Source organism: Leuciscus leuciscus (genome assembly GCF_965113295.1).
Source record: "Leuciscus leuciscus genome assembly, chromosome: 7".
In the NCBI taxonomy this organism is placed as follows: domain Eukaryota; kingdom Metazoa; phylum Chordata; class Actinopteri; order Cypriniformes; family Leuciscidae; genus Leuciscus; species Leuciscus leuciscus.
The window spans coordinates 6,417,891-6,426,448 of NC_138731.1; positions in this window are offsets into that span (position 1 = coordinate 6,417,891).

The window sequence follows — 8,558 nt, forward strand, 5'->3', positions numbered from 1 at the left end:
CACGGTTGACTCGCCCTCGTTTCGTGCCATAATAAACAAGATCCCTACTACTGTCAATGCCGCGCTGCCTCACAGAACAGCTTTTTCTTCTTACATGGAGGAGGAGTATGCAGTGATGGAGAGAAATCTGAAGGCCGCGCTGAATGAGGTCGACTTTGTGTCAACTACCGCGGATATTTGGACTGCTAACAACAGAAGTTATATGGGAGTAACGCTCCACTGGATCAGTAGATCCACATTAGAGTGCAACAAGACTGCATTGGCATGTAGGAGAATTGGCGGTAGACACACGTATGATGTTATTGGTGCAGAAATCTAAAACATTCACTCTTCATATGGACTACTCAACAAAGTAGTTGCAACAGTGACTGATAATGGATCCAACTTTGCGACAGCGAGTGAAGCGGCTAGGAGACAGAAACGCACATATTTCATCACAGGATAAGCGGTGAGGCTGTTTCTCAATTCCAAGAACGCAGAGAACGGACTTGTGTTCTCGTGGAGACCGGTCTTGCCAAGCTTCCTTGGAAGAACGAACTCGGAACCGGCCGCAATGACTTCTGGGACACCAGGCGAGTACTAGCTCAAGTCTGCATTCGATGCATCCTCGGTATCAAGAACACATCCGGGTTCTTTCATGCGTTCTCTGTACTTGCGTTCTTGAGAATTGGGTCTGAACTTCGACGGTTAATGATGACGTAAAACGAGAAAACAAGGACGCAAGATCGCTGAAGAACGCATATTGAGAAACACCCTTTGACTCAGATCGGCACAATGCGCAATGACTTGTTTGCAATTGATGAACCGCCTTCACAACCAGTGATGACCACATTTCCTGTATAGCCTATATTCCGTGCAGTTGTATATGAAGAGTTTGGTTTCAAAACGCGATAAATCCATTATGATTAATTTGAGTAGCCTAATAATGTGTTTTCTTTACCAAGAGAGTGAAAACATGAAAAACACTATTTTTTGTTTCAAACTTTCACATAGCATATTTAGGTTATAATAACATACAAATTTCAAATCCAGATTTCGATTTTCAAATATTTATTATAAAAAATGATTAGTTTCCTCCATAATGCAATAAATTCATGACACTTTTTTTTTTTGCCAAAATGCAATTAATCCATTGAATCAATATAAAAGTTATTTTTCATATTTTAACTGTTGAAAATACACAACAAAGTAAGTTGATCCACATATGACAGCCTCTGAACTCGGTCAATACTAATCTTATATAACTTACAGACACTGCACTAAAAATAGCCGACATTAAATCACCATCGCTAAGAAATATCTCCTGAACTTTTTTGACGGCGATCAGCTGTAAAATGGCTTGGTCCTGCTCGGTTTTCGTTGACTTTGAGTAAAACAATTGAAATTTTTTCAAAACTTTGTCAGCATGTCAGCGTGACAGCGTGACAGAAGTTTGATGCTGTCGTGTGAGAACCTTACAGTCTATGGTGAGAACAAGCAACAGTCTGCATTTTTCCTCCTCCCGCGTAGGGGGAGACCGGGGACAGTTGCAACACTTTTTGCATTTCTCTCAATTACTCAGAGACTATTTGGACTAGACCAACCAAATTTGTATTAAACTTGCATCTGTCTGCTAATTACCCATACCATTTAAAGATGATTATATATGACATATCGTTCACAGTATTTATTTGAATGGAGATGTTGCAACTGACCCCGACCCAGGGGACGGTTGCAACACAACCAGGGACGGTTGCAACATGTTAAAAATACCTTAAATTTCATTAATTAACTTAAGCTTTTTGTCTCAATGAGCAAAGAATTCTGAAAATATTAACTGTTTTAGGCCTACTATAATATTATAGTATTATTTATTTCAATAATATTATTGTAGCCTATTATTTATTTAGTCATATTTATCAAATAACAGTTATTGAGTTTTGTTTGTTCATGTGTAGAACATAGGCCTACATAGATTCAGTGTGCAGGTGTTACAGATGCTATTCAATCCCTCCATATTTCAGTGTCAGACAGGAAGAATTGAACAATTTGCAATGCAACAAACTTTTATTAAACATGCAATTTATAACATGTTGCAACCGTCCCCGACCCTATCAGCCATGACAGAACATCATAGGCTACTCCTGCTAGACACACTGACTTTGACACATGCTAACCATGTCACTTAGAAGTCAACAAAACCATAATTCAAACGAAGTAAGTTTTGATTAATTCATACAAAATTTCAGGACAGTATGACAAAAATGTATCTCATGAAAAAATTTACTTTCATACCTCCAAAACAAATTTTGTTCAATAAATGCAGCAGCAGAAGTTGAATATGTCTACTGTCTTCTTGGTGGGTGGAGGGTCTAACTGTGCATGTGCAATATGAGTGTCATCACTCTAGCTTGTTTCTGATTGGAGAAAAATGACATGTTGCAACCATCCCCTGTTGCAACTATCCCCGGTCTCCCTACCTCATCTTAATCTCATCAAGTAGCCTAAATGATTAGATAGATTTCGATGGCTTATACGTTTCTTTCCCACCGCAGAAACCACCACAGGGTCACCAATGCCGTCAAAAATATATAAAATAAAAATAAAAATTGTGGATCACAAAGTAGCCTAGAAGGAAAACTAGGATGCCGGGTTTATTCAAAGCGCCGTCGTTACGGTTTACAAAGCGTGGAATGGTGCGCTCACTGCGCTGTGATTAGTTGAGCGGATGTATCGCATTCTGCAGAGAAAGTGAAAAGGAAAAGGAGAAAACATGACAGAATAACACGCCGGATATCGCATTTTACGTAAAATTAAAAATGGACTTTTCAACACCGACCAGATAGGCTACAATACAGATTTTTGCGGGAATTAAATAGGCTAGGCCTATATATAGGCCTATATATAGGCCTATATATAACGTTTATCGCGTTTTGGAACCAAACTCTTCATATATTTGCTGAGTAAGATGACATCATTGACACTTTTTATAATCGCCCTCGTAGAATCATGTAAAAGATAATAATCGCCAAGCTATGTCGTAGGCTGCTAGAGCCTATAGGCTATATATATAAATATATATATATATACATACATATATATATAGATAGATAGATAGATAGATGTTTATTAGTTGCCCCCTCATTTTAAGATGGGCCCCCCCAAAAATAAAATTCTGGCTACGCCCCTGCTGTGTAGAGGAGCAGCACAGCAAAATGCACAGCTCTTTGGACCAAATCAAGTAGATCTACCCTTGCATCAGAAACAGTGGAGGAAGTCAGCAAAAGAAAGCTCCTGGTACCAACATCCCCAAGGTGGAATTCATTTTTTGATGCTGTAAAGATAATTGCAGAAATCGCCATGAGTGAGCTGAATACTCTGTGCACCAAGCTGGGAGTTAAGTGCTTCAAAGACAAAGAGTACCAGTTCCTGCAAGAGTACTGCACCGCCATGAAGCCTCTGACTGCAACACTGGACATTTTACAAGGTGACTGTCCTTATGGGTGTAGCGTTTATACGCCCGTATAAATATAACTAATTATTATTCATAACGGATTATGATCAATAATTAATTATTTAATTATTTTCAGAATTTACTGTAGCAGAATCAATAGTAGCCTATGCTCATTCTATCAGTTCATCCAATGAACAGAAAACATAAACAATTTTTAACTCTAGGAAATATAATATCTTCCTGGCCAAGAAAGAATAATCCCCAGCTAACAGTAAATTAAGAAATAAATCAAGGGTAACAGCATAGGTAACTTAGATCGAAGTTCAAGACAATAAATTCGTAAGCACATAACACAAGTAATACTTCTCTTTTCAAATACAAACAATGCTTTATTGATTATATAACTAACACATAAAACTAATATCTAACACAAACACACGCACACGCATTCATACAAGTTGCCAAAAGAAAGAAAGAAAGAAAGAGTTTGGAAAGAATGAGTTTAAGAGTGAGACGATGAAATCTCAAGATTCTATGCACTTATAAGACATAACCTGAACGAACCATCTATCATTTATTTAACCCTTCTATCATTTCTTAGACAGGTTATTAAATTTATATCAATACACCAGTTCAGCTTAAAAGTCTGGAGGTTACTTGCTCGTTTTGCGTTCCTTTTCCTCTTGGGATTCCCTTTCGGCATGAGAGGGAATTCCCGAGTTCGTTCGTTGGCTGGTCTCCTCGTGCTTGGATAGATGTCTGTGGCGGCCACTCACGTGGTGTGGATGGCGGATTGATGGAAGTCTTTGTTTGAAGCTGGTTTTGCAGAAGAAACGTGGACCGAAACTTTGCAGCAAAACTTAACTTAAAACCGAGACTTTCAATCGGAAAAGAAGAATAACACAAAGAAAGAAATAAAATGAGATACGGAAAGTAGTTGGATGACTGGAAATGAATCTAACCCATCTGATCTTAATTTGGGTTGGTCTGGTCGTCTGTTACATGGTTAGGCTATAACCATCCTCTGCTCTTCTTCATCTTTGTTCTGCCCCCGTCCTGCTCAACTTCTGCTCAACTTCTCTAACGCTCTGAGCTGGGTTTTTAAAGGGTTTCTGCAGTTCTGACTGCTGCTTTGTTTTCAAAGTCGTAAATCATGTCTTCCCTGGGGGTGTCGGTTCTCTAGCTTTAATTAGAGACCAGATGCAACAGTTTAGGCATGATTTCTAATTATCAGAATATGAAACATTTTACACAGATTTAATTCCAGCCATCTTTTGAATTAAGAACATACGATCACGCTGACAGGAAGCATGACACACTTTCATTCACACACCTAATAGTTATAACAATTACATGAATTATATGGCATGTAAGTATATTAGATACACACAGATATTGTAGAAACAACATAAAATGATGTAGTTGCATGATGTTTGATTACAAGTCCAATGAAAATTGTTCTTGAATTATTTTATGTATAGTTATAGGCAAAATCTCAGTTCTCTGGTTTAAAGAGAAGAGAACTCTGGTTTGGTCCTTCAGAGGTCCTACCGGGGGAGGGGTCAGGAATGTTGAGGGGTCCAGCAACATCTGCTGGTATCTTGACAGAGCACTGAGTTGTGCCATCTCTGAACCAATCATTCTTTTTAAAAAAAACTCACATTGACAAGTCTTTCCGTTCGTTTGGCCCTAAAAAGTTCTCATTGTAGCCTTACTGGCGCCGGGATGGGTGATTTGAGCCTGGAATGTGAGGACTCTGTGTGGGACCTTGGTCTCTGTCTTTCTCTTAACCAATCAGTATTCGGCAACAAAGCTAGCATTGACCAGTTATTTCGTTAGTGCTGGGGGCTCTTCTAAATAGTCAGACCGGTGATGCCGGACCCGATGGCAAGATTGATGATGATCATGAAACGTTCTGAACAAATCTTCCCTCTTCATTCGCGAGAAGCAGAGAGTTTGAATTAATCTTCTGGAAGAAGATTAGTCTGTGTTTGGTTCATACTCGCAGTCGTTACATGGGACTTTACTATCAACACTTGAAGTTATGATGCAGAAGACCCTGGATGTGAAAGATGCCCTCTCCAGGATGACTTTAGGCCTTCCAGATGCCATAGTGCAGGTATGTTCCATCTTTTAAGCTAGTTAAAATTTCTTGAAAATTCTTAAAAAGAATTTAATAGTTACATTTATAAACAATGTAGATTATAAATAGTAAGTTTTGCCATTACAGTGTTAACAGTTAAATATGTCAGGTCAAGAAAGACTGTCTTTATGTTATATTTTTAGAAAAACAAGTATTTATGTAAAGTGAAGTCAAGAAAGACTGTCTTTATTAGATTTTTTGTCAAAACATGTATTTTTTCAGGAAATAGTTTTTAAGTTCAACTTAAAATGTCAGGAGATACATTGTTGACGTTACTGTTAAAAATGCACTTCCAATAAAGTGAGTGTTGGCAAAACCGGTTGTCATTTTTATGTTGAGGCGGCGGGGGTGTTGTCGGCAGCTGCTTAATGTAACTAATTAAGTAACTTGTAATCTAACTTAGTTACTTTTAAAATCAAGTAATCTGTAAAGTAACTAAGTTACTTTTTAAAGGAGTAATTAGTAATCAGTAATCAGATTACTTTTTCAAAGTAACTGTGGCAACACTGGAGGCTAGTCTATACGCTGTTTTTCAGCGTGGCGGCGAGCGGCGGCCTCGACGGAACAAGACTCTGGAATGGCGGCGACCCTCTTGGTCGAGGGCCCACGGGAACGGAACCGATGTGTACGTTGCCCACACACACAAAACAGCCGTGGCTGCCATGATGAGCGCTGCATCCTCCGTAGCCGACTCAGGCGCGGCGGCCATCTCGTCTGAAGACACAGGCTCGGCAGACATGGCGTGAAGAAGCTCAGGCTCGGCAGACATGACGTGAAGAAGCTCAGGCTCGGCAGACATGACGTGAAGAAGCTCAGGCTCGGCAGACATGACGTGAAGAAGCTCAGGCTCGGCAGACATGATGTGAAGAAGCTCAGGCTCTGCAGACATGACATGAAGAAGCTCAGGCTCGGCAGACATGATGCGAAGAAGCTCAGGCTCGGCAGACATGACGTGAAGAAGCTCAGGCTCGGCAGACATGACGTGAAGAAGCTCAGGCTCGGCAGACATGACGTGAAGAAACTCAGGCTCGGCAGACATGATGTGAAGAAGCTCAGGCTCGGCAGACATGACGTGAAGAAGCTCAGGCTCGGCAGACATGAAGAAGCTCAGGCTCGGCAGACATGATGTGACATGTCGATGGGACGAGATTCTGGAAGGGTGATCCCATGATGGGTGATCCCATGATCCCATGATCCCACGATCCCATGACGGGAAAAGATTCTGGAAGGGCAGTGGGGACGGAAAGAGAATCCGAAACTGCTTCTATTGTGTAGGATGATCCGCTCACCCACAGGATGTTGTCAATGTGTGAGTGCAATCTGACAGGCCAAAATTTTTAAAAGATGTATCAGTATCGCCCTCAGTAACATGAGAAGACATACTGTATTTATAGTTACAGAAGGTGTTATTGGTCATGCAGTTGTATGATAATGTAAAGACCTCCTTACAAAGTGGTGACCCTGACGTGATCTCCAGTCAGGGTTGGGTTTACCATTTTGTGGGCCCCAAGCAAAGTCAGGATCTCAGGCCCCCCACACCCCAACATTGCGTAACATTTCACTTGGAATTGGACTATGACAATATTGAACATATAACATATATCTGTTCTCAAACCAAACTCATGCTCAAACCCCCCTAAAAACATAGCTATATCTACCACTTAAAGGGATAGTTCACTTTGAAATTAATTTTTGATATGGTTTAGCTTACCTCAAGGGCATCCAAGATGTAGGTGTCTTTGTTTCCGCAGTAGTTTCAATTTTGATATTTTTAGGTCAAACCGTTCTTGTCTGTCAGTCATATAATGCAGGTCGATGGTCACTGTCTCAAAACACAAGCACAGAGTCCAAATTAAAACAATTCCCCATCGTCCAAATGAAACAATTCCCCATCATAAGTACACATTGATGGCCTAAGACACGAAACGAGCGGTTTGTGTGAGAAAACGAACAGTATTTATATCATTTTTACCTCTTGTAACCACAGCCACGTCCAAGTGATCTGAGGGCGCGGGCGCTTCGGTCTGCGCAAGCGCCGGAAGTGATCTCTCGCGCATGTACGTCACTCATTGTTTACACAGAACAGAGATTGTAGGTAAGACGGCTAATAGAAATGGTACTAATTTGCTCTTATCCGGGATGTTTCAACCGTCGTAAAAGAAAACAATTACGTATGCTCGCGCAAACTCATCCGGGAGTGGTGTTTTCACGAATTCCCAATTTATGAGCCTTCTCTCTTGAAGTTATGGTTGATCGCTCTTCGGCTGGATATCAACACACCCATAAACTTACTAAAGTTGAGGAGGGTCTGCAGCGATCATTTTTCCCCTGATGATTTTATAAACCAAGGAGTGGATCGCTTAGTACTGAGATCATCAGCTGTGCCTATGATGTTTTCGCATCCAATGGAGGTATGTGAACAACGTCTTTGTATGTGTCCTTTCTATTTGTAAAGCTGACAACATATGCTCTCCACTTCTGTTGGCATCTCACAACACTTGCTACAAGAACAGCACCAATTTTGAAGAGATCTCAGTCTCTCTGAGGCTTGAAGACGTGCTGCTGCAGCGGATGCTTCGTCCATCGCTCTGAGTTCTTGCTCTATGTATTCTGGTTCAAATAAATCTGGTTGTGAAAAAAATTCAACGTTGTCTGTTGATATATCGAAATCGTCTTCCATTGCGATTTCCTGTATATCTAAATAGGTTTAGATCTTCACAGTGAAAGGTAACACTTCCGAAATCTCTGTGTAAACAATGAGTGACGTACATGCGCGAGAGATCACTTCCGGCGCTTGCGCAGACCGAAGCGCCCGCGCCCTCAGATCACTTGGACGTGGCTGTGGTTACAAGAGGTAAAAACGATATAAATACTGTTCGTTTTCTCACACAAACCTCTCGTTTCGTGTCTTAGGCCATCAATGTGTACTTATGATGGGGAATTGTTTCATTTGGACGATGGGGAATTGTTTTAATTTGGACT